General features: G+C 36.2%; 1 long non-coding RNA gene across 1 annotated transcript in view; it reads left to right on the plus strand.

The window, feature by feature from the left end:
- LOC116635458 overlaps window positions 1-25671 on the plus strand; it is a 65571-nt gene that overhangs the window by 26322 nt on the left and 13578 nt on the right. Inside the window, exon 3 of the long non-coding RNA XR_004300169.1 lies at window positions 2340-2470. This is a non-coding gene — a long non-coding RNA (uncharacterized LOC116635458). The remainder of the gene's footprint in view (window positions 1-2339; window positions 2471-25671) is intronic.

A 25671-nucleotide genomic window follows, 5' to 3' on the forward strand; every position in this document is an offset into this window, starting at 1 on the left:
CAGAAAAAAGGGAGGCATGTACATTCATGGTGTATTGGGAGCCCCAAGGCTTCTCTGGGGCAGAGTTAGAGTAGCCATGGAGAGGATGTAACGGGGCTGAGTGTCTGAAAATGAGGTTGGGGTTTTTATTCAGTACCTTGTATCCCATGCTAATAAACATCCATTGATCCCCATTTAGGTTGTGTAGCCTAGGGTTGGCCCTAAAGAGGGTATTCATGTGTAAGTTCTTTGCTAAAGAAGCACACCCAGGAAGATCTATAAAGGGAGTAGGGCAGCAGGACAGGGAAAAGCAAGAAGACAAGTAAGGGAGTAATTTTTTTTTTTTAAGTCCAAGTGCCAGAGATGGCTTTAGCTTGACCCTGAAGTGGGGTAGTATAATGAATAGTAAGGCTTAAATACTCCTTTCAGTACTTTTCAGTCACTGGGTAAGGGCCATGGGGTGGACCAGATGGGTTGGTGATGTGAATTTCCAGGCACTTCACCTATCCCTGCCTGGGTTCTCCCAAAAGCAAGTGTAAGTGCTCACTGAAGGGGAGGAGTTGGGTGAAGTGCACTAAAATGCTGAATAGAGATCCAAGGAGAGGAGTGGAGTACCGTTTTCTGCCATTATACCATTTGGTGACCGCTTATTGCATCTCAGGCTTTACACTGAATACCTCAAACAGTCATCTCAATTGCATAAGATAGGTCATATTTTCCCTTTTACAGATAAGAATTCTGAAGCTTGGAAGGTCACCTGGGCAGTCTTGTTAGTGGAGTCTTGTGCTTAGAATCAAGCTCTTGTTAGTCCCCAATTCCCTGTGCATAACAGGATTCCCTAGATCCTCATGGTTTCCCACCCACCCCCACTTGCCACTTGAGCAACTCTAATAATCTGTTTTACATACTACTTCTTTGCAAACCCTTTTCTCTGAAGGAATTGTTCCAAAGTCTAAAAAGTTTCCAAACTGCAGCAAATAATGGATAGCCCACACAAGTTTTTATGAGGATTGGGCTGAAATACTTCTGGAAAAGCACTCTCTTTCATTTTGTTTGGCTCCTGAATAAGGTTTTCATATTCCAATAGAGCAGAATAGTCTCTCTTATTTAAATATGACCCAATTAAGAATATTAAATCAAGACTGATGCTTATTTTGCTGTGTTTATGATTTTTAATTTGGAATTCCTTCAGAAATTTTAGAAACCAAGTTAGGTTTTCAATAGTTAGTAAATGAAAGGAATTAGTTGATACATTTAATTCCTGAAAATTCTGAATTGTGTCTAGTTCATCTAGAATTAGATAAATCCTAATTCTGTTCATTTTTTTTTTGGTAGTTAAAAAACACCATTTTGAATAGTTCTAAGCAGGATAGTCTTAAGAGATGTCTCAAAGAAATTATGAGTACAATTAGATTTGGGGAGGTAAATGTGTACATGTATTAAAGTTACTAAGAATATTTCTCACACACACAGGTGTCAAGGAAGTCAATTTTATTTGTTCATTTATTTAAAAAATATTTGTTGACAATCTATTATATGCCAGGCAGCCAACAAAACAGTCCAGATTTCCCTTCTTATGGAATTTACCATCAGAAGAGAGCAGAATAAGTTATTATCATTATGTCTTATTGTTGTTATTGCAAACAAAGAAAACAAAGCAAATTTTAAACTGAGAGTATGGAAAATTTGAGAGTATGGGGGAAAAAAGTTGTTTCTCTAGAAATTAGTCATTTTATATTACATGTTTAGCTGCAAAGCAAATAAATCTTCTCAGAATTGAACTCAACAAATATATATTGAATATCTACTATATGCCAAGCACTGCTAGCACTGTTAAAATGAAAGGCAGTAATTTCTTTGTTGGCTACAATGAGTGTGGCAAACTAAAACCCTATGAAAAATATATCCATGTGAATGATGATCTCTTAAAATTCCAATAACTGCCAAAATGGAATTCATAGAGGAACCTTCAAAATAGAACAAATACTCATAAACACCATAAATAGCACGATTAAGATTTTGTTACATTATTACTGAATGGGCTTTTTTTCTTAATTAGAAATACATGGGAAAGAATCCTGACTTTTAGTGACTTCTTTATTCGTGTGCAGTTACTCCTATTAGTTATTTCAGAAGCATTCTGTTGTCTGTAGGAAACGAATTAGCAGCATTACAAGAGTTTCCACTTAAGTACTTTCAACCTTTTGCTCAATTTCATTCCATCTCAGCTCTTCTCTTTGGTGAGAAGAGATGCTTTTCTGTCTTTTCATGTTGTGTTTTATCAGTTGTATCAATATTGATGAGCCAAGAGGAAATAAATGTTACTAAAAAATAAATCTGTTTCTGTGTGTTTCTCCCAGACTGCCTTCCATATTCATCACAGCATCTGCACGCTTGACTGGGAAAATCATGAGGCCCCTGCCAAGTTGGTGGTTGCGCTAGCTCTACCGTGACACTCTGAGGAGAAACTTGGGTTTCAAACCAGTGAACAGTATGTACAAAGTATTTTCTCTACACATGTTCAACAGAAAGGAATATGGGATTGAAATATATTCATAGACCTTATGCCATCTTTTCCTACCTCTCCAACAAAGAGTAGAGCTTCCAGTTTCATTCACGCTGCCAATCCCTTCCCTGTCCCATCTACCTTGGGCTTCCCCCTGCCCTCTCCATCATGTTATGCTGGGCTCATCCTGGATTTTCTTGCAGTTTGGCACTGCCAACCCAGATACTGAATTTATATTCCCTTCACTTATTTAAAGCCAATCTCTTCTTAAAGGGCCAAATAAAATTTTAACTCTTCTTCTAAACTTTTTTGCCAATTCTGGAGCTCACAGATTTTTAATCTCCATGAATATTTTTACGGCCAGAAACAGTGTTAACATTTTCTCCAAACTTTTTCATGTATGTTCGTTTAGTTCTTCCAATTATTCAAGAGCAGGAACTATTTTTATTCTTTGGATTTATGTCTCACAGTGCTGAGCACTCCCTCTTCTGTTTTACATAATTCTGTATGAGTTCATTCAACCACTGAAAAAAATTCCTTAACTACGTAGTTTGCAGTTGGGTGCTATATAAGGCACCAAAAATGCTATAAAACATAAGGCAGTTCCTGCTTTCTAGGATTTTACAATCCTACAAAGAAACATGAAAATATGTGTAACAAGAATGACATCAGAGATGCATTATTCATTCACTTATTCATTACTAAGTACTTTTCACTTGGGGAGGAACATATTCACAGCCCCTACAGTCATGGGGCTTATTGTCTTCTATGTTTTGGGGAGTGTCAGAGTGTCAGAAGGACTGCAGAGGACCCAAGGACTGCAGAGGACCCTCTCTCTCCTTACTCTCTTTACTCTTTCTCTCTCTCTGTGAATGACAAAAAAATCAAGAAGTAAGGAAAACAAGATGGTGAGTAACTATGAAAGAGATTGAGTTCTATTTTTTCCAGGAAAATCTGAGAGGCTCTTGCTGTGGAAATATCTTTTATCCGTAGGCAGATAAAAGATCGTGTATTATCTGCTGCCTCCCAGAAAATCAGATGAACAAACTTACAGTCCAGGTAACTGGAGGGGTGGAGAGTAAAATAAGAAACAGAAACCATCACCACCACCACCATCATTACCATCACCACCACCATCACCACTGTTACTATAACTACCACCCTCACCATCATCACCACCATTATCACCACCACCACCACCCTCACCACCATTATCACCACCACTATTACCACCACCACCACCACCATCACAGCCACCATCACCACCATCATCACCACCACCATCACCTCCCTTGATGGTGTTATCATCAAACCATTTGGTTTGGTTAGAAGACCACCTAGAGCAATTCTTGAGACTTCTCCCTCGCCAGCCACATCCAATAAACCCCTAAGTATTTTTTGAGTATGTCCCCACCCCTTCTCTGTTTCTATTGCCTCTGTTCTAGTTTGCTTTAACTCTTGTGGTCTTTCTAGGTGGTCTCTGGGCATTTAGCCTTTGTTTCCCATCAATTCCATTTTCTAAATAGCTAATAGACTAAATAAACTCTTTAAACACATATCTGATGTTCACTATCCTTGTTAAAGCCCTCAATATGATATAATTGTCTACAGCATCAGTTTTCTTACTGTGGAGTAAAAGGCCCCCATCGGCCCCTATCTGCTTCTAATTGCATAATCTTTCCAACCAATACCTGCCCTGTAGTGTGTAGCTGGCTGTGTGATTCCACACCTTTGTGTCTTTGCTCTGTCTGAAATGCTCTTACCCCTTCACCCACTTGCCTAACAGATTCCTGTTTGTCATGGCTACTAGGAATTATCTCCAAATATTTTATGGTAGTGACCCTTTGGGGCTCTGGGATAACTTAAAAGAATATAAAAAAAGTCAAAGGGCATTTTTAGGCAGAGTCTATGAGAAGATTATAGTAGTCACATGATATTCCACATGACATGCCCTACCTGTCAGCCAAGTCTGGATTCAAATCTGATGTAGACAGAGAAACATTCACAAAAGTTTTATCAGAATGCTTCCTCTATTTTATCCCAATGGCTACCCTTCCCATTATCAGGAAAATTCATTTGGTGAAAACGGGCAGAAGGAGAGGATTTTGTTCCTATCCTTTTGAGGGCATTGTCTTGTCCATTTTTATCCTGAATAAACCATGGCCAAATTTTATGGTGTCCTATGCCAGACATTTGAGTCCCAAATTACTTAAATTTTATATACTGGAAGTGTATACTCTTGCTTTTCTATCCTCACTGTTGGTCACAGGAGCTAAAAGTAAATAAATGCCTTCAATCCCCCAAAGATCAATTAGCTGAAAATGAAGGAAACATGGGGTCCTCCATTTAAGACTATTCTTCTATAAGATCCCTGGAGATAGACTAGGGTATAGGTGATAGGTAAAATGCTTCTACTCAAATTATTAGAATTCTTCATGATTAACACTAGGCCTCAATATGATTCTTTATATTATACTACCATTCATTCTTGAAGATTCAGTTTATGAGTTAAGGTCTTTTAATGAAAGGAGAACTGTCTTGGATGTCCAGATTAGGTTTTGTTCATCAGTCCTCACCCCACCCAGTATTTTGGGAATGACTCTATCATTTCACTTAAAACATTGAATTATATGTCTTTAAATCTCTGCTTCTTACACTCCTGGGTTCCTTGATAGCAGGAACCACATCATATTTTTTTATTGCCCCCAAATTTAGAATGGTGCCTAGTAGGTACTTAATAAAATGTTAGTTTGTTGAATGAGTAAACAAATTGTTACTGGTTTCAATGAAGTTTAGGTTTTAAAGAATTCACTAATTCTTAATGTCTACATAGTAATCAATAAACTCTATTTTTGTCTGATAACACATTTCTTACTATCACATTGAAGCAAGAGTTTCTATATTTCAGCTATTCCCAGAGGTAGTGGGGATAAGGACATAAATCACCCGGCAGTGTTCCATGAAGCTAATAACCTAGAAGAATTTGTATAGGAATATGTATTAAATATTGCATGGGCTAGGATGTTGCATTGTGTGACAGTGAACTGACATGCAAGCATAGGTAGTTTTGCCCTCAGAAACTGAAACTGGCATTCAACACCTAATGAATTGGAACAAAAATATACAAGTCAGCTAAGGAGAGAGCAAACTTACTCCCAAGGGCGAGAAACATATTACTGAAACCTGACTGAAGATGTTATAGCTGAAGGAAGGCAATACCAAGTAATGAGGAGCTAGACTGAAATGGAAATGTGAAAATTGTAATCATGTCCCATATTCTGATAGTGCTCTTCTAACCTCTTCATAGTGAAAGGGCCTTTGGTTGGGAGAAAACCTCTCAGGGCCATGTGTCATGGATATCCCTCTTGTGGAGATGGCTGTTTTAGGCTGCCTTAGACTGATACTATCATAAGGGGAATATGGCAGGGAGAAGATATATTTCACATATAGTAAATGTCATGAATGGAGAAGGCAGGGCAACAAGTAGTCCAGCCTGGCAGGAACACGGTGGTGACAAGTAGGAAGCTGGTGCTAATGGTCAGGCCATAGTCTAAGTGTGTGTAGGAGAATTAGACATTGTCCTAAGGTATTTGATTATTTGTAATTATAGGTTATAGGGGCCATTGAAGATAATTAAGACAGAAATTAGAGTTAAGATAAAGATATAAGATCAGACATTGGTTTTGTTCACAAAAAATGAATAATGAATAACTAGGAAGCCTATTAGAGGTTTTTGCAGTATAGAACAAAATACACAAGACAAATGATGAAGGCCTAAACTAAGCAATGGTCAAGAAAGAGTGTTGAGTACATATTGCAAAAAAGAACATGAGACAAAAAACATAAAACACTTCTAGCATTGACAAATAGCAGCCAATTTTTAACACCACTCAACTGTCTTAACTTTACTTTGGATCAATAGAACATGTGAATGATGTTGTCACTAAATCCCTGCAACACTACTTTTTAAAATTATTTTTTATATTGTGGTAAGTATACATAACATGAAGTTTACCATTTTAACCCTTTTTAAGTATACAATGCAGTTGCACTAAATATGTTGACAATATATGACTATTACCACTATCCTTCTCGAGAACTTTTTCATCATTCCAAACTAAGGCTCTGTATCCATTAAACATTAACTCCCTGTGCCATCTCCTCCCTGGTAATCTCCTTTCCTGGTAACCTCTATTCTACTTTCTGTCTCTGTAAGTTTGCCTATTCTAAATATCTCATATAAGGCTCATACAACATTTGTCCTGTTGTGTGTGGCTTATTTCACTTAGCATATTTTCAAGGTTCATTATTGTTGTAACATGTGTCATTCCTTTCTATGACTGAATAATATTCCATTGTATGCCTGTGTCACATTTTGTTTATTTGTTCATCCATTGATGAATTGTTTTTACATTTTAGCTTTTGGGTTATTTTTACATTTTAGCTATTGTGCATAATGCTGCTATAAACGCTGGCACATAAGTATCTGTTCAAGTCCCTGTTTTCAGTTTTTTTGGATACCTACTTAGAAGTTTTAAAGCCTTCCTTCACTGTGGTAGGTGTAGGAATGAAATGCCAGAAGTGTACACTATGCCATCGAGAGCTCTGAATTCCCATTATTGTCCCTACTACTCAGAAGAGGGTCAAAACATTGAATCAATCATTATCGGAAGTGAAAATGCCTTGAATTTCAAGGAAATGACACTTTTGTTTCTCAAAGTTCAGGAGAACAACTTTTTGTTCCTCATTCAATAGGATGTACATGTCATCAGGGGTCCTTCATGCAAACACATGACATGGCATTTCTCCAGCAGCACACCAATCTGGAAATACATAAAACGTTCTGGGCAGTGGGACTGAGTGCCCCAGTGTGAGAGCCTGGGGAGAATTAAATCACACTACTGAAAGACTCATCTCACCTTTGTTAACAGCATCTAAAGTTGATGCTGAATTCGAATCCCATGAGAACATAGTGCTGAGACAGAGAGGTAGTAAAATTGAATCTCAAACATCAGTATATTCTGAATCAAGGCATATATTTGTGTATAATAGTAACATATTTTGAGATCATACCATTTGCCAGGAGCCTTTCTAAGTTTTTTACATGTGAAGTGTTGGGCACATAGTAGAAGCTAAGCATCTGTTTTCCAAATTGAATTGCATTATTGTGTTAATATATAGGCAACAACTAGCACCTGGCTTTGTGGCAGCTCTAAAGACAGATGGAATTAGAACCATCTAGCAATCAGGACCTAGGCTGCACACTCCAGTTCAGAAACCATTTAATCAGCATCCCCTTTGGGCATGTAGAATCTGCCAAAAGGTAGCCCAGAGTAAGGTTGAAGTGAACCTAGACTCTGGTAGGTCTAGGTTTTTTTTTTTTTTTAAAGAATATCTTAAATATTAACAAGTTTATATGAAGCTACGATACAGAAAAAACATTGAAGGTAAGGAAATTTATCAAAAGTAGTTTCTCCATTACAGAGTCCCTGGGGATAAAAACAGAAAGAATATTTTTAACTCGGTGTTTTTATGAGTCATTAACAAAAAGGCTATTTTAGTAACTCTCTTACCTGTTTCATTTATGCCTATCTCCTCAATGGGGAGTCACATTTACATCATTTTTGGAGTTAAAGTTTAAGCCCAAAATCCCAAGGAGAAGTGGCACAGTGATTTGAATTAATATGAAAGTATAAATGTGTGGGTCTGGATGAGGGAGGGCATAGGAAGTGGGCAGAGGAAGAGACAAGAGTCAGAGTCCATGTAGGGAGAGCTTGTCAGAAACACTTTGAAAGGCTACTCCCAGGATACTGGGAATAAAAACATCTGACTTTAAAAATGGTTCAGGGCTAACCCTGGGTGCATATTATCATTAATTTTCCTTGACATTAAAAGTATTGAAGGTAAGCCTTCAGGATTGAAACATGTTGGAAACAATTGAGAAAAGCAGGCTTTTTCTCATCCAAGCTTCCTCTTGCAGTGTGTCTGTGTGTGCTGCTTGCAGAGTGTTGCTAGGCAAGGAAAAAGAAGAGTAAATTCAATATCTAGTTTTGCAAATTTGTCCCTAAAGGTTCAGGGGATTCATTCAGACAGAATTTCATGTAGAGTTTTTCCTGCCTTAAATTAGGATATATTGGGAACTTTTTTTTAAGTCCATGGGAATTAAAAATGCTCCTTTTGCTGAAGTTCCATTCCTCGGTTTCCCTGAGGAAAAAAAAGAATCATTTATTCTCACAAAGGGTCACTGGTTTGGTGACTCCCTTTCCTGTCACAGTATCATTCTCTTATTGTATATCCACCAGTTTGGTATGAGGAAGAAAGATGGACCCTAAAAATTACTAAACTTGTTCTTGGTTTGGTGTGGCTTTGAGAGCCAAAAGTTTTTTGGGTACCCCTTATCCTTACCTGAAAGTAATATGCAAAGAGGAGTGAAAAGGGAGCATGGTTTATTCAGACTTTCACAGGGAATGGTATGTTCCTTTATTCTGTTTTTTTTTTTCCAAGTTTTTATTTAAATCCCAGCTAGTTAACATACAGTGCAACATTAGTTTCAGATGTAGAATTTAGTGATTCATCACTTACATACAGCACCTGGTGTTCATCACAAGTGCCCTCTTAATACCCATCACCCATCCCCCTGCCCATCTTCCCTCCAATAACCATCAGTTTGTTCTCTATAGTTAAGAGTCTGTTTCTTGACCCTATGATCCAGCAATTGCACTACTAGGTATTTATCCAAAGGACACAAAAATACTGACTCCAAGGGATACATGCACCTGATGTTTATAGCAGCATTAGCAACAATAGCCAAATTACAGAAAGAGCCCAAATGTCCATCAACTGGTGAATGGATAAAGAAGATGTGGTATATATACAGAATAGAATATTACTCAGCCATCAGAAAGAATGAAATCTTGCCATTTGCAACAATGTGGATGGAGCTAGAGTGTATTATGCTAAGTGAAATAAGTCAGTCAGAGAAAGACAAACACCATATTCTGGGTTTTTTTTTTTTTTTTTTTTGAAATTATAATAACAACAGTACTTCAGTGCATTTGAATGTGTTCCACAGATGTAACAGGGCACTGCTTTGCTCATTGTGGTTTGAAAAACTACACTTATTGATCTATTGTCAAGCAAAACAGGAGCTCCTTGTACAAAAGCTCTGAGCTGTTTTTTTGTTTGTTTATTTGGTTTGGAAATGAGGCATCATTTTAGTGGACTCCTCTCCACTTATCTGAATTTGTTACAAGGAAAGTAGAATATAGACAGAGCAATTAGGAACCTCCACACAAGAATTTAACTCATTTACACCTTCACTTGACTGTTATTAATTGCTGCAATGTAGTTCTCTGTGTACTCAAAAATACATATAGTTTTCTAATTGTTTTTTTTTGGGGGGGGAAGCAAAATTCAGAGTATATTCAGAAGATAATTCAGAACATTATAATATTAAAGATAATTTGAACTTGTATCCAGGAGGTTCTTAGAAAAATAAAATTTGAGCTACAGCAAGATAAAGTATTAGCTGGACTTACGGGATAGACCATTACTTGGTTCTAGTAGAAGAGTTGAATGATCCAGAACTGATTTTAGATTCTAATAAAGAAATTAATATATTTTTGTGAAAACTCTTGAAATGGATAAGAAGCAAAGCAGGAAACCTGGAGAAAATAGGACTGATCGTTCATGTATTTGCTTCTCTCAAAGCTGAAAAAACACATTTGAAAATTTCATAACCAACCCCAGTCCTGGTTTAATGTGAGCATAATAGGTGGTATGTCTCTATTTCTCTGCTGAAAATTCTGCTCTTAACTTGGATTAGACACCTACTTCAGAAATAATGATCATTCCTGTGTGCATTTATGCTTGAAAATGTTTAGCCAATTACAAATGAGCTGCCAGGGCATTAGAACTATTAATGTAATAAATTTGCTAACCAGTGTATCTCCAGTCCTAGAACAATGCCTAACACATATCTGCTATTCAATAAATATTTGTTGAATGAATGAATAAATTAAATTGCCAGAGTGAGGCAGCTCCATCTTTAGTGTGTATAAGATTAATCGTCCTAATGATTAAAATGAGAACTTTCCTCAGGATAGGGGGACTTTTGGGCATCTAGAAATTCATATGAAAACATTCAAAGGGAGAGAGAAACCCATAGAAATATTGGTAGGGTTGAAGGTTGGAAAGAGGCCCAAAGTCAATTTTACCCTGGATTTAGGGAATCTTTCTTTAAATTCTGTACAATCACAGTGTGCACAGAGAATAGGTTAGAGCAGATGTTCCTAAACTTTGCTTGCTTCCAGTACTCTAGGTATCTTGGTGATTTTTTTTTTTTATGATATTCCTAGGCCAAAAGAAAAGTGAAGTTTCATTTAAGTGCCTATGTCTAAACAATAAATGTTGAAGTCCTAACAACATAATATCCATTTGAATAAATAATGCACATACATTGAAAAAAAAAACCAACATTTTTATTTCATTCTGAAATAGCCAAAATTACTTACTAATGAGGTTATATGCATAAAAATGATAATAATGTCAACTGCTAACTCACCAAAAAAGAATACCAACATAAAACAAAATTGCATTTATTTTTAACCCAGTAAGGGAGATCAATATTTTGTTGAAGCCTGAGTAACATTTCTGAGGGGGGAGGTGAAGGCAAGGATGTATATTTTGTTTTTTGAGTCTGTTAAGACGGATCTTTCACTGCAGCAGCAACCTGATTGGGATCTGACTAAGTTCTTTACATAACAGTTTAAAATCAGTGGCCACAGTGAGACAAGGATTTCAAGGAAGTGTGGAAGTGTAAGTAGTCATGTTTTTTGGCTTAAAATAACAGAAATTTATTCTTCTGTAGTTCTTTTTTTTCTTTCAAGTTTTTATTTAAATTCAAGTTAGTTAACATATAGTGTAGTATTGGTTTCAGGAGTAGAATTCAGTGACTCATCACATATAACACCCAGTACTCATCACAACAAGTGCCCTCCTTGATTCCCATCACCCAATTACCTCATCCCCCACCTACCGCCCTCCATCAACCCTTAATTTGTTCTTTATAGTTAAGAGTCTCTCATGGTTTGCCTCTCTGTTTTTATCTTATTTTATTTTTCCTTCCCTTCCTCCATGTTCATCTGTTTTGTTTCTTAAATTCCACATAGGAGTGAAATCATATGGTATTTGTCTTTCTCTGACTGACTTATTTTGCTTAGCATAATACACTGTAGTTCCACATCACTGCAAATGGCAAGATTTCATTCTTTTTGATGGCTGAGCAATATTCCTTTGTGTGTGTGTATACACGCACACACACACACCCCACATCTTCTTTATCCATTCATCAGTCGATGGACACTTGGGCTCTTTCCATAATTTGACTATTGTTGATAATGCTGCTGTAAACATTGGGGTGCATCTGCCCCTTTGAATCAGCATTTTTGTATCCTTTGGATAAATACCTAGTAGTGCAATTGCTGGGTTGTAGAGTAGTTCTGTCTTTAACTTTTTGAGGAAACTCCATACTGTTTTCTAGAGTGGCCACACCAGTTTGCATTCTCACCAACGGTTCAAGAAGGTTCCCCTTTCTCCACATCCTCACCAACATCTGTTGTTTCCTGTGTTGCTAATTTTAGCCATCCTAATAGGTGTGAGGTGGTATCTCCTCGTGGTTTTGATTTGTATTTCCCTGATGATGAGTGATGTTGAGCATCTTTTCATGTGTCTGTTAGCCATCTGTATGTCTTCTTTGGAAAAATGTCTGTTCATGTCTTTTGCCCATTTCATTTGATAAGCCCAGTTGAATGGTCTATTGTCCTGAGAACGGAGGCAACTAGAGATTGTCAAAAGTTTGGATATATGGATTTGGAGGAAGTTCCTGAAATAAAAAAATAGTTATTTGCACTTTCAGCTTCTTGGACAAGAGTTTCTTGGAAGAGTAAAATCATGTTAATGCAGATATTGGACTATGTGGCTTTAGTTCTTAATAAAAATGATAAAATTAACAATAGTTGTCAAGGCTTTTTCTTGCTAGTCATGGTTCTTAGCACTATACATGCATTCTTTTAAAAAATATTCTCAATAAATTTATGAGGTAGAAATTATTATCCTCATTTTTACAGAAAAAGGATATAAAAGGAAGACACTTGCCTATGATCATGAAATGAGCACAAGACAGAGCATAAGTCTTTTTGTTGTTGTTTTTTCAAACAGCAAAAAGGCATGGCAAGGATGATGAGAGTAATTCACAGGTTTGTGCATTATTTATTTTCAAAGTGTTCTTTAAGCATTCATATTACTCTTGCTATGGCCTTATGATGGTCTGTGGGCCTCCCTGACCATGCTGTGGAAACAGCTTATTGTAGCTTCTCTATTTATTGATCCTGGTTGTTAGTGACCAACTGCCCTGGGGCTGACCTCATGCCTTACACTGCTACTGACTCTGGGAGAATTCCTGGAGGCAGTAAAGTCTTTGGACTTCGAGAACAGGTCTTCATCTGGGCAGCACAGGAAGTAGTGTGCAGAATCTCATACCTTATGGTATGTTGGTTTGCTTAGTTATGGAGCCATGTTGCAGAAATCTGAAAAGAGAAAAAGCAGTGTTAAGGTGATCCTTGCTAGTTAAAAAAATATTTTACTTTAGATGGCAGTATTAGATAGTAAAAGAACAACAGATTTTGATACAAGAATTTGGGGATTGAGTTCAGGCTCTTCCATTTCCAAGCCGTGTTACCTTAAGAAAGTTACCTAGCATCTCTGAACTTCAGGTGCTTCTTTAGTAAGTTATGGTGAATATGTACTTCACAGGGTTGTTGGGAAATTCTAGTAAGGTAATATTCAAGTATATTAAAGTGGTTTTAGCACAATAGAGCATTATACATATATTAATTAATAATTATTGTTATTGTTATTATGTGGTTCAGTGAAATTATGTTACACATAGTCAATTAATGGATAGTCCTTTAACTCTATTTCATGCTACTTCATGCTACTATGTTTATTCCTTGAAGCACAGGTGTTCATATGAATCATTCTCTAATGCTGGGCATGTTGTAATCTAACACTCTGGCAGCTCATCTACAATACACTAAACATTTCTAAGCACAAATGCACACTGGATTGATAATTGTTTCTTCAAGCTATATTTTAAGTTAGAAATTTAATTTCCATGCAGGCTCTTAAATGCAAAGTTTATATTATATGTGTCAGCTTAAATACACGCCACAGACACACTCACACCATGACAGAATTGCCCACACTCAGTAATTCATCTTTAGAAAGCTTCCTCACTCCAAGGGCAAAGCTCAAGGGGACTTTCACCAGACCAGATGTTTTCTGAGAGAGATGTACTCTTTGATTTCCTTTTAGTCCTTTGAGGGGTATAGCTCCCATTTACATCAAAATAAATTATGTAAGTGAAGGAGAAAATGAAGAAAATACATGAAAAACAAATATATTTGTTTCTCCCACATTACTAAACTTCACTGGATTTATTCAGCATTTTAAAAAAGTCAAGTTATCATTCCCATTTATCAAATCAAAACATAGTTCCTTAGTTTATCCCATAGATTTTGACCATAAGGTGAAGACATAGAATATATAATTTACCAAATAAAGGTTGATTTCAGAGTTTATATTTTATTAAGTGTAAAAGGACACCTAATTTGGAATGTGACCCTGGTATTCCATTCAACACTCCTTAGAACACTTATATGCCAGTTGTCAGGTGTGTCTTGGAATCAATAAAATAATAATAATGCCTTTGTATAAGTTGATTTATTTTGTTTTTATGGAAAAAGAGCTTAACTAGAAGGATATGGGATTTTCCCATGAATTCAAGGATAGAAAGGTAGTGAGGGCATCGTGACAGGAACTAGAACTGAAATTCACCAGGACCTAGGCAGATTTTCTTAGCATGTGCCTCTCGCGGGTAATACACATGACCATTTCTAGGCATCTCTCATTGTCCTTTTCTTCCTAAAGAATGGTTTTCTGTACTCTACTTACACATCTCTATCATGGCTTCCTCAGAGTGGGATCCTTTACCTAGGAGTCTGCATCATTTGACAAAGAACCAACCACCATTGACTGACCTTTCTGCTCTTTGGTCCAATTCCAAATACCTGGAAATACCCTAGCCCAGACTTTTCATTGTTAGCTCGTCTGTAAACTACCCAATGTGCTGGAGCCATAGAACAGGGCACTGGAGTACAAGCATGACTCCAGGAGCAGGTAGTGGCAGCTCTCAGAAAAGGGAACTCACAAAAATCTGGATTTAGTTTATGTTCTTAGTTTTTCTTAATGACCAAGTTTGTGAGCGTTGTTTTAGCCAGTCCTTTGTAGTGCTTGGTACAGTTATTTAAAGGAATTCTATGGATGTATCCTTTTTAAAAACATCCAGTCAATCAATATGCCTTTATGGAGCATCCCTTTCTGGGTTTACTATTTTACTTACATAATTTCCTATGGTAGATTGGTATAACAATCAACAAAGAATTGATTTACTTTAAATTATTAGAATAGATACTTTATAGAATTTTATGTTTCCTTAAACCATGAGGTTATGTTCATTTGGTCATAAATTTTTGGTTGTTGCTCCTTCCTTTAGTATGTATCTGCTTATGTGTAATCTATATACAGAATTATTGTCTTAATTCTAAAATAAGCACAGGACGGAACTCGAAGTACCATGAGAACTGAAAGAAGGTAAATGTGACTTGGAATCTAATGACCAAGGGGAGAATGACACATGTGTATAAATACCAAGAAAGAACCAAGACAGATATCAAGAAAGCATTTTATGGATGTTGTTATTTTTGTCTCCGGTGTGTGGATTTGCTGTTTATGGTAGACCTCACTGAAGACCAGTGCAGCTTGCAAAACTCACTCTCAAGATGTTCCATGCTCCTTAAGTTAGTAATGCTTTCTTGGAATGGAGAAAAATCTGTGTGCAGTTGGATCTCCAGATCTTCTTCCCTCCCTGGAAACCAGGTGACTCTCCCCTAAGTAAGAGGCTAGCCATTAATGTTCAGGGAAAACTGAATCTGCATACTCTGGACCTCTGTACACAAGATACAGCAACACATTGGTATGACAAATTTTAAAAAAGAAAAGTAAAAAAAACCCAAAAACAAAAAACCAGAGACAATGCAGGGAGGATTAGCAGACACTTAAGCAAAAGCAACTGTTATAATTGAAATCCTCAGAATGACAAGAGGTAGTGCATCCAGTACAAACAAACAAACAAAAAGCTAAAGTATGATGCTTATGTAAAGAAACAGAATCAGAAAAACTTCCTGTAAACTAAAATAAAATTATTTAGGAAAATCTAATAGATGCTGAGAAAATCCCTGGGAAAATAGAATCAAAAGATAAAAAAGTGGAAAACAGAAGAAAAGAGGTATGAAAATGAGATGATCAATCTAAGAGTTTCAGCATTCAGCTTATAGATATTGCATAAAGAGAGAACAGAGGAAGCAGGCATTAGGAAATTGCTCAAGAAAGAGAACACAAAAATATTTCCAGAACTGAACTACAAAGGCCTTCAGGTGAAAAGAAACCAGCAAGAGCCCAGAAAAAAAGGATTCACATCAAAGTACATTTTTATGAACTTTCAGAAAAAGCAGAGGATTTCAAAACTTTCCAAAGAGAGAATTAAAATAGAAACAAAACAAATGAAACAAAACACATTTACCTACAAAGACTCTGGAATCAGAATGGCATTAGAATTGTTGAAAGCAACACCAGAGTATGGAAATATAGCCTAAAATTTAAAAGGAACATAGTCCTCAGCTTAAAATTATATAACTAAGCAAACTATTATTCAAGTACTTATGTAGAATATTTTTCAAGAATGCAAAAAATAAAATCATTCTTGATTTCTGTGCCCTTTTCCCCCAGCTTTATTCAGGTATGTTTGACAAAAAATAATATATATTCAGGTTGTACTATGTGATTTTTTTAAAAGATGTACAATGTGATGATTTAACACACATATACATTAGTTACTGCAGAATAAGCTTCCGCAAAATGAGAGGAAACAAAAAGATAAATGACAACATGGAACCCAAGGAAAGGAGGTCCAATTCTTGAAGTGAAGTCCTTTCTTACAGTCTGCCTGCCTACCTTTTCTCCTCCTTTCCTTTCTCTTTTTCTTTTTCTTTTTTAGCTTGAAATTGGTACCACATTTTAAATTCTGTAACCTGGCATCTATAGATATTTACAACTCTTAATGAGATAGCAATTTCCTTAGTCCAAAATAACTTTTGGCATCCTATCTTTAATGAGTCCTGTGGTTACTGACAGTGATAAAGAGATAATCCCAAGAGTAGTGTGGCTAGCGGGAGAAATGCAGGAGAGAATACATGAATTGATGAAGAGTAAGGAAAGCGAATTGAGAACTTCAGGAAGCAGAATGAAAATTAGAACTATATGTTTTCCCTTGGACAGACAGAAATGGAATTAAAGCTTGGTGGGAAAGTTTTTGAAGTCTTATCTTGCAAAACATCCTCAAAGCTATCAAAATATTTTATGCTTTTATTAGAATTTCTTCTTCATCTCTTCAGAACCAGAAGTACAAATTAATTACAGATATACTGAAGAGCAGTTGAAGAAAGTTTCTTGTAACAAACAACTTTACTGAATACCAGAGAAATAATTTAGAAAGAAATTGACAGTTATTTTCTCATATATTGCCACTCAAATCTGTGGTTAGCTCATTTTTATGTGTATGCATTGTTCTATAGTTCATATTGAATGAAATAGTAAAGTAAATAAGTTCTTTAGCACATTGTATCAGATATTATACTTTTATCAATAAGCTTTGCATTAGGGAAACATCACTTAGATGAAACCATTTATTCCATTTCACTGTATTTTTTTTTAACCAGTACTTTGATGGAAAACACAAAATGGGAGAAATTGATTGGTAATACAAGAAACTGAAAGCAAAGGGTCTGTGGACTAACTGTTCTCCCTATAATAGTATTATGATATGTATTATGTCTCTATTGATATAATTCAGTATATGATAATGTTGGTGATATGTTTCTTAAATACACTTAAAAAGTTAGACATTTGAATTCACAATGCTGAATTGGCTCTGCATAATGATGCCACAGTGGATGACCTCGTTGACCTGGTGGAAGAAAGCAGAGTTTATATCCCTTGTATGTATGTGTATTTATTAATCAATAAAATTGATCAGCTATCCATTGAGGAATTGGGTATAATCTATAAGGTGCCTCACTGTGTACCCATTTCTGCCCATCACCACTGGAATATTGATGACCTATTAGAAAAGATCTGGGACTATCTGAAACTAGTGAGGATTAACACCAAACCCAAAGGCCAGTTGCCAGATTATAGGTCCCCGGTGGTTCTGCCTTACTCCAGGACCACAGTGGAGGATTTCTGCATGAAGATTCACAAAAATCTTATCAAAGAGTTTAAATACACTCTGGTCTGGGGTCTGTCTGTGAAACACAATCCTCAAAAAGTGGGTAAAGGCCATACAGTCGAGGATGAGGATGTCATTCAGACTGTGAATAAGTAAAAGCTTCCACTCTGCCCATCTGTTGGGCCAACCACAGCAGCTTTCCCCATGACCAAGCACTCTATCCCAAACCCCTTCTGGCTTTGGCAGCCAGTGGATCAGGATTCAGAGGAGGGAGGTGGAGGCACCTAAATTGGAACATTACTTGTCTTACTTTGGTGTCACCTTGTGAATTCAACTGCATAAAGGACATGGTAGGCCAGCCAGCTATGTGCAGTTCATGTGTCAATGTCAATATTTCTTTAGGGATGGACTGAATGAGGATGGGTATGTACAGTGAGGCAGCTGCAGAAGGGGTTACTTGGGAGCTTGGTCTTAAGTGTGACAGGGACAAAAATGTGACTGCAACATCTTATTTGATGTTTAGTCATGGAAACCCTTCCAACTGGATGTGGCCTTCACTATTCTCACGTGGTCTTTCACAGATGATACTGGAAAGAGGAAGGACTGATTCTTCCCTGCAAGTCTAGCCCATATGGGAGATGGTGTCATATGGCAGTTGAGTAAAGTACTCTGGCCAGACCAAAAAAAAAAAGAAAAACTTAGACATTTGAGAGACAATGATACCTATGTCAGATTTTGCCTGCTCTAGTCACAGCTTCATGCAAGGGACAGAGCTATGTTTGATTCCTGGGTATCAGCTGAGTGGACTGGAAGAATTCTGATGTCTTTTTACTCTCTTCCTTCCCCATCTGTCCTGGTATCCCTGTCTGTCTTTTCCTATTTGTCTCCCCCTTTATTTCCTCTAGTTTAACAACTAAAGTATGTTCAGGTCTCTATGTGATCTGTACAACACATTTAATGCTCAGCTTAAGTTTGCTGTCACTTAAGACTGCAAGGAAATTACATTTGCAAGATTGTGGATTTTGAGCCAAATTACACAGTGAATGCCATTTCTTTTCTTTTTTTTCCAGAGATTTTATTTATGTATTTGAGAGAGAGAGAGTGAGCATGAGCAGGGGGAGAGGCAGGGGGAGAGAGAAAGGGAGAAGCAGACTCTTTGCTGAGCAGGGAGCCCAATGATGCAGGGCTCCATCCCAGGACCCAGAGACCATGAGCTGAGCCAAAAACAGACACTTAACCAACTGAGCCACCCAGGCACCCAGTGAGTGCCATTTCTTAAAGAAACAAAGCTTGAGAGATTTATGTGAGTAAATCTCTCTGAGCCAGCAGCTAAAGTTATTTGGAGTGGTCTGAAAGGTCTTGGTTCTTTTCCTTCTTCAGGGAAAGGGCTATTAAAGAGATTAATAAACAGTGGTGAATGTTATTCTATTTCAGAAGATTTATTCAATTATACTCCATTTTTCTTCTTTTTCCACCTGGCTGAGCTTGCAGTTTTTGTATTTACTTTTCTGAGTCTAAGTATGCAATGCAAAGAAGGCACACAGTGGAAGAAAAGATGAAAAATATCTATAGGGCATCTGTGAATATGGACACAAAGTTAAAACTGAGCTAATAGTTGAAGTGGTTCAAAATTCTGTGCATTTTTTGTAATTATATTATTAGGGGGAATTTCATGCATTTTTTTTCTTTCACAAGTTGGTTTTATATATGGATCACTTATGTGTGATGTAAGATGTAGCATGAGGTTGTATGTTGTGTACCTACCTACAAATGAAGAGATCAGCCCACTTGAATGTTGAATTTCCCATTGGCTGTGTACTATTTCAAACATTTTTATTTTTGACTGCAGATGGGTTAGGTCTGCTATTTTCCTCTGCCTTTCAAATTCCTCAAAGTTGGCATCTCTCAGAAGTTCTTTTTCCATTTTTTCCCGATTGTAATCATTGCATTTCTTGCTAGTACAGAGTGTTATGTTTCCATTGCTAATATGTCTTTCAAATGGTCACTTTAGAGTTGGTTTAGATTGTAAAATATTTGAAATATAATTGATATATTATGGGAGAAAAGAAGTACTAAATTTCAACTTTCTAGATTTACTAAAGGAAATACACAATAATTCCAATACCCCATTATAATTATAGACTCAGTGAAAGAAAGTATTGGAAAGGGGTGCCTAGGTGGCTCAGTTGGTTAAGTGACTGCCTTCAGCTCAGGTCATGATCCCAGGGTCCTGGGATTGAGCCCCACATCGGGCTCCTTTCTCAGCGGGGAGCCTGCTTCTCCCTCTCCTTCTACCTGCCACTCCACCTGCTTGTGCTCTCCCTCTCTCTATCCTGTCAAATAAATAAATAAAATCTTTTAAAAAAAGAACTTATTGGGAAAAAAAGTAAATATATAAGAGAGTATAAGAGAAAGTTGGTGACAAAGATACAAAATGAACTCAACAAGGATTGACTTCGAACAAAGAATAAAAACAAATCTTACTCTTATAGAAGAGGAAGATATGAAAAAATGGACTTTGAGAAAAAATTTGAAGTGTGGAGGAACTGAGTTGAACAAGTTTATATTTATGGCTCTTATCTATTCATAATCATCTCCTCCCCTCACTCCAACCATCATTGTTATTCTACCAACCTGATTATTTCTTCATAATATCTACTACTACCTGAAGTTATTTTGTTCTGAGTATGTCTTTAGTTGTTTAGTATTCATCAGCACCTACAGAAGTAAACTCCTTGAGATTAGGACACTTGTCTGTTTTATTCATACTGCATACTTAGCATGTGCCTGCAATATAGTAGGTGCTCAATAAATATTTAAATGAATAGACATTGTCAATAAATCTTCACATGAAAACAAAGGAAGAGTATGTTAGGCGAATAAAAAGCTTTGGGAGATACACGGTAGTGAATGATCTACCTAATATTCATGGTATTAACTACAGCTACTGTTTATTGAGTACCTATTATGTGTTATGAACTAGTCAAAGTAATTTGTATATACTAAGTCTAATATTGACAATCACTTTTTTTTTTTTAAAGATTTATTTATTTCTTTGACAGAGACACAGCGAGAGAGGGAACACAAGCAGGGGGAGTGGGAGAGGGAGAAGCAGGCTTCCCGCTGAGCAGGGAGCCCGATGCGGGGCTCGATCCCAGGACCCTGGGATCATGACCTGAGCCGAAGGCAGACGCTTAACGACTGAGCCACCCAGGTGCCCCGACAATCACTTTTGAAAAACTGTTACTATGCTCAGTTTAGAATGAGGAAATTGGAGCTTAGAAGTATGTTTAAAGTTAGGAAGTTGGTAATTAGGGTAATTAATAATTGGTAATTAGTGTGTCTACGTGTTGATTTTCCTTCAGCTGGAGATAAGTAACAGATTTTGAACAGTACTTAAGACTCAGTTTTTGTAAAAAAAAATAAACCTATAAATGATCCACTTGTATGGTAAAATAGTTTTCTCCACTTATTTCAGATAGTCTAGAAGCTGGAGTGGAGAAAACAATCTTCCCAGGATTTCAGATAAGCAAAGCAGGATTTCATGAGGGACTCTGGGGACCAGGTGAGAAGGTCAAAAATTCAAGTATCATTGCAAACAGTTATAGTGACTGGACCTTGAGTCCAGACCAAGTTGGAAAACAAACCTAGGAATGGACTGATAGACTGGTGCTATTTGAGAATATTTCAGTGGGAAGGAGTAATCAAGTGAGTTTAACTCGTTTCCTCACATCTCATTGACTTTCTAGCTTGTCATTTATCCTTAATACCCTACTGAAACAATGTTTTCCATTATTTCTGTTATGACACAATGAGAACACTTCCTCATAATTTGCTTTTCCCCCATCATCTTCACATGGAATCTTTCCACAGCATTAAACCCTGTTGATTTTACACTTTCAAAATATCTTTTGTTGATTTATGTGGTGATGCACTTTATTGACTTGGTTCTTATTTTTGACTACTCACTTCACCCTAGCCTCTCTTTCTTCATCCCCTCTTAAGATGTAAGCATTCTGCAAGAGTTGGTGTTTTTTTCTGATTCTGTGCTCATTTTATGGGAGTTTATCTATTCTCAAGATCATATTGTGCCAGACATGATCCCTCCAATGTCCAAGTGCCACTAAACATCTCCTTCTAGATATCCTGCTAATAATTCAAAGTCAATACACCCAAACACAAATCCATTTTTTTCTTGATTTTCATTCTCCTACCTCCTATGTACTCTGGGTTGGTGATTCCCAAGAGAGTGTAAGACAGAAAGCTCAGAGTAACTCTTGACTTTTCTCTTTCCCTATCCTATCTGTTGTTGAGATTACTAGAGTCCTCCTTGAACTATCGCTTATATGCACTTCTTTTCTTGTTTTTAAAGACTACCTATTTTGTATTATTGCATGGTCTCCTAATTCATCTCCTTGTTTCCAAAGTTTTCCCTCTGCAATCCATAAGTAAGAGGCATCTTACTTAACAAATATAAATCTTAAATACTTCCCATTGCTTACCAACTAAAGCAAAAATTCCTTAACATTTTATTCAAGACCTTAAACTAATTTTCTATGACTTTACTTTCCAGGCTCATTTTCCCCCCCACTGCACCCTTTGTCCTAGACTCTGCTTTCAAACCTTTCAACAACCATTCTATAATTAGTCTTTAATATGCCCTGCATTTTCTTCAGTAGAGCATTTGCTCTTAAGTTTCCTTTCATTGTATTGCTCCTAGACTTACCCTGTGAAACATCGCTACACATTATTCCAAACCTAGCTTAATTATTATTCCATGAAGCCTCCCCACCCTTATTCTCATCAGTGACATCACCACCCTATCCCAATATTCATGGTATTAATTACAGCTACTATTGCCATGGCATTTTGTTTATACATTTTATGGGGCTTTTATTAGAGAGGTATCCAATTTAGAAGTGAAAAAGGAAGTAGGCTCAAGGATTAGACTTACTTGCTGTGTGGCCTCTGGCAAATCACTTAATCTCTTAGTTCCTTTATCTGTAAAAATAAAAATATTAACATCTACATCATTGAGTAGGTAATGCATGCAAAACTCATAAAGGAGTGTCTAGGTCAGAGTAAGTGTTCAGTCAATGGTGTTTATCATCATCATCATCATCATCATCATCATCATCGGTCATTGTTGTCTTTTGTATTAGAGTCATTTGAGTAGATGAGCGTCTGTGTTTGCCATAGACTTTGAGCTCCTTGAGGCTAAAGAATATATATATATTTTTTATTTTGTGTCCTAAACTATAGCACAGAGACAGGAAACAAACATTTTAAAAAGTTTAATTGAAATAATAAAAACAAGGATCTCAAAGAGAAGCTAATATGGTTTATCTATGTGACATTTTTTCTGAGTATAGTTGATACACAGTGTTACATTAGTTTCAGATATAGAACATAGTGATTCAACAACTCTATATGTTATGCTATGTTTACCAAGTGTAGCTACCATCTGTCACCATGCGATGCTGTTATAATACCATTGACCATATTCCCTATGCTGTGCCTTTTGTTCCTGTGAATTATTCAAATTCCAAAACTATGTGACTTTTTAATCCATAATACTGATGACTTGGATGACTAGCAAAATGGGGTTATATTCCATTATTAGAAGCTAAGAGGTGATGGGGTAATCTGGTTCAGAAACATGATTGATTTCAAGGATAAAACATCTAGGGATTAGGAATTTGTATTTGATAAATACCTCCAACTCTCCTTCTCCCTGCACTCCCCCATAGATTGGAATGTGTAAAATTTTTGGCTTCACTTGGTTAAAAACTATCCTACAAATATATTACAAAGTAACTTTCCCTTAAGGTATAAAATGTTGGATGTTTGTACGCTTTCTTTTTACATATCCAAAATGGTATAAAAGCCAAACATAAATCTGCTGTGGGATGAGTCTGGGCATAGATAAATAGTGAAATGGGCTTGAATTAAAACATCTCAAAGGCAAGTAAGCTGATGGCAATCATCCAGGACATATGCTCCTATTACAGTGAGTATGATAATTATAAAAATGTCACTAGAATTCTATATAACCTAGGATAGGGGCAAAAAACATCTTTCTTCTGTATCATTGTGGCTTTTCTCTTCTGTTTTATATTTTATTGAAAAAAGATCCTACTTTCTTTTGGAGACATCTATTAAAAATATGATTACATTTTTCTAAAACAGAGATTTATAATATAGACATCTAGTCTACTTTCCATGGCAATACATGGATTACATTAATGTGACATTGGAATGCCTCTCATCCTAACTTCAAGTAAGACAGTATAAACTATAAAATTCATAACAAAAAAAAAAACTTGTTTCTTGAATTATGTGCTCCTAGAACTTCTTTTGACATCTTATCCCAAGCATTAAATTTGTGAATATTTGAGTTGTACTATTGCCTAGGTTGTTTTTATACAGTTTGTGACTCTATCAAAAGTCTTATTCATGAGATGATTGGTAATCCAACTAAGTTTTCAATATTTTTTCTATTGTTATTAAAATAAATACTTAGCTTATCAAAGGCTATGCTTTATAAATGAACAGTCAGATATCAATAAAAAAGACTAATAATAATGAATTATAAGTGGAAATCAATCTCAACATAAATTAATAAGCTGAAGAAATTGATTTTTCATTTCTTTTGCTACTTCATTACACACATTAATGCCTTAAATGAAAAGTTATTCCATGTTGCCTAAGATCTGGTTATATCATTTGTCAAAGCAGGTCATATTAAAAAAAAATCCTTTGAGATCTTCACTAGTCTTGTTTTAATATAATTTTGGCCAGACGTCACTTAAAACATTTTTCCCATATTTGAGTTCTGGCTTAATAAATCACTGTCTTTTGAACAATAGAGAGCTCATATTTGGCTAATGTTTTCTTTCTTGTTTTTATTGAAGGTGGTCCCTGGGGGCAGCTGTAAAGTACCCCTAAGAGCTTATAAATAGGGGTAATGAAATTGTCCTTTGAGAATTAAATTATAAAATCAATGGATAGTGTATCAGAACAAAGATATGTAGTCATCTGAAAAAAAATTAAATTTACTGGCAGGGTCAGAACAGACTTGACTGAATACATAAATAAATCTAAAAGAAAAATAATAGTTAATGAGGATGTTATTCAGCAATAAAATCAGGAAAAGTTGACCCAGAGGAGCAAACATTGGCTATGTCCTTTCTAAACACAAAAAGAACATATTGGTCAGTGGCTTTATTGTGAAGATCCATGCTTCAGGCCATTATTTGAATTGTATAACTCACTTTTGTTGTGGTTCTGTTCTCACCAAAGACCTGGCCCATTAAAGGTTGACTGTCCTTGAGGGTCTTCCTTTGGGAGAAAGAGCTGATTATGCTGATGTAAGTGTTTAAGAAAGTAGGACATTCATATTTCTGTTGCATATTGGAATTGTAATCTTATACATCATTCTCTGCCTATAAGATGGATGAAGTTTACTCCCTGAAAGATAGATTCTCAATGTGCTGACATTTAGTGTTTTTTTTTCCAGTTTTACTGAGACATAATTGACATATAACATTATGTAAGTTTAATGTGTACACAATGATTTGATATAAATACATATTGCAAGATGATTATCACAGTAAGGTTAGCTAACACCCATTGTGTGTGTGTGTTTGTGTGTGTGTGTGTGTGTGGTGAGAACTTTTAAGATTTACTCTTAGCAACTTTCAAGTATACAATACGGCATTGTTAAATGTAGTCACCAAGCTGTACATTAGATTTTCAGAACTTATTTATCTTATAACTTGAA

The sequence above is a fragment of the Phoca vitulina genome, unplaced genomic scaffold (assembly GCF_004348235.1).
Source record: "Phoca vitulina isolate PV1807 unplaced genomic scaffold, GSC_HSeal_1.0 scaffold11, whole genome shotgun sequence".
In the NCBI taxonomy this organism is placed as follows: Eukaryota; Metazoa; Chordata; class Mammalia; order Carnivora; family Phocidae; genus Phoca; species Phoca vitulina.